This window comes from Desmodus rotundus, chromosome 11, assembly GCF_022682495.2.
Source record: "Desmodus rotundus isolate HL8 chromosome 11, HLdesRot8A.1, whole genome shotgun sequence".
Classification (NCBI taxonomy): domain Eukaryota; kingdom Metazoa; phylum Chordata; class Mammalia; order Chiroptera; family Phyllostomidae; genus Desmodus; species Desmodus rotundus.
The window spans coordinates 5,200,596-5,202,810 of NC_071397.1; positions in this window are offsets into that span (position 1 = coordinate 5,200,596).

Here is a 2,215-nt window from a genome sequence, read left to right on the forward strand (position 1 = left end):
GTCATTTGCAGGGCACACAGCATGTGCGGACGGGGCAGCCGAGGAACTGGCCCGTCCCCTAGGCCGTCTGCTGCACTAAGGAGACCCGATGATGTGTGCACACAATACCGAAATATCAAGGTCAGGTGTCACCAGGTAATTCACAGGAGACACATGAACTCTGATAATACTAGAGTCAGCCACGGATGCTCAAGTCCCTCATGTAAAATGGCATAGTATTGCATATAATCTACGCACATCCTTCCCTATACTTGAAATCACCTCTAGATTACGGATAATGCCTAATACAGTGTAAATGTTATATAAATAGTTACACTGTATTGTTCAGGGATTCCCTAATCCGTGGCTAGTAGAATCTGAAGCTGTCAAACCGGTGGATACGGAGGGCTGACGGTAATAATAGCTAATCAGTGTTTACCATATGTTAGGGTGCTGCATTTCTTCCCTCTGCTCCTCCAAATCCATACCGTCCTCTTCCACCCCCGGGAGGCTCCTGTGACCTCACCCGGCTCTCATTGCCCAGTGAAAGGCACCACTAGGTGACAGAGAGGGCAGAAGGCGGTGAGGCAGGTCTTTCGGGATGCAGTGGCCGCTTGCTCAGTGCTCACAGGGCCTGTCCCGGCCTCTCTCCCACAGCACAGCTCTGCCTCCAGGCTCCCACGACCGGTCCTCCCCACACCCCTCCGGGCCTGGGGTGCTAACAGTGCCCCAGTGTTGCCAGCCCTCAGCTCCTACACCATCTCTCTCTCTTTTTTTTAATTGATTTTAGAGAGAGAGGAAGGGGGTGAGAGAGAATGAAAGAGAGAGGGAAACATTGATGTGAGAGAGGATCATCGATCAGTTGCCTCTCGCACACACCCTGACCAGGTCTGAACCCACAGCCCAGGCACATGCCCTCACTGGGAATCAAACCAGCAACCTTTCTCTTTGCAGGACTACACTCAGCCAAGCAAGAGATAAGCTCTTAATCACTCACTGCCTTCCTGCTGGAGAGAAAGAGTGACTCCGGTCCTGTTCACCTTGAAGCACTTGGGTTTGGCCCACCTGTCATGCAATCACTGAGCTTGCAAGTGTTAGCGAACATTTATGGAGCACCTACTATGAGGCAGGCGTGGTGCTAGGCACTGGGATTTAGCGATAAACGACAGCTCCTCCTTCTGGAGGAGACCACAGCCTGGTCCCTTGGCCCCTCCACTCTTAACCTTGGCGGCATGTTAGCATGGCCTGGGGAATTACACGGGATCAATGCACTGCCAGCCTGCCAATTAAGTCGGAACCCCTGGTGGTGGAGCCTGGGCTTTTGTGTTCTAGGAAACTCCCCTGGTGAGTCCAGTCAATGCCAAGGTTGAGGACTGGAGTCAGGGCCACATCTGAGTGCAACAGAGGGTCAGAGAAGGTTGGGAGAATCTGCAGCTGAGCTGGTTGGAAACATGGGCCGGCCTTGGAGGATTTGAAAGGATGGAGGCTGGTGGGGGCGAGCCGTCTAGGTTGGGGGGATAACTGGCTGGCATGTCTGTGATTATTCCAACAAACACCGGTTGGGCAGCAACTCAGACTCAAGCAGAGATGGTCTTTCTGGTTCCCACAGCAGAGAAGCTTCCCTCTGGGGCTCCAAAGAGGGCTGGGCGCCGGGAGCCATCCACACACCTCTGCACCCCTTAAGGCCAGGGACAGGTCTGTGAAAGCTGCCATCGGGTGCTGGGGGCAGGACCAGAGACAAGGGGACATCCCAGACCGACCTGCATCAGCCCCCACTGTGGACTCTGCACCTCTCACCGGGTCTTCCCATTTCCTGCCAGGACCTTTAGGTCTCTATCCTGATGCCCGTGTACCCAGGGACGTTAAAGGCACTTTTGAGTGCAGCCGTTCTGGCTCATCGGCAGTTTTGCTTTCTGTGGTTTCAGTTTACCCTCGGTCAATGATGTTCTGAAAATATTCGATGTGAAATTCCAGAAATAAACAATCTGTAAGTTTTAAATTGGGCGATGTTCTGAGTAGCAGGGTGAAATTTCATGCCGGGGACGCGGATCATCCTTTCGTCCCGTGTATCTGCCCACGTATCCCACACCAGCTTGTTACTCCCTTAGCAGCCTTCTGCGTTATTACAGAGACAGAGAGAGACCACATTCACACAACTTTATTTAAGTATTCTATTTTATTTTATTGCTCTGTTGTATTATTATTGTTAATCTCTTACTGCACCTAATTTATAAAT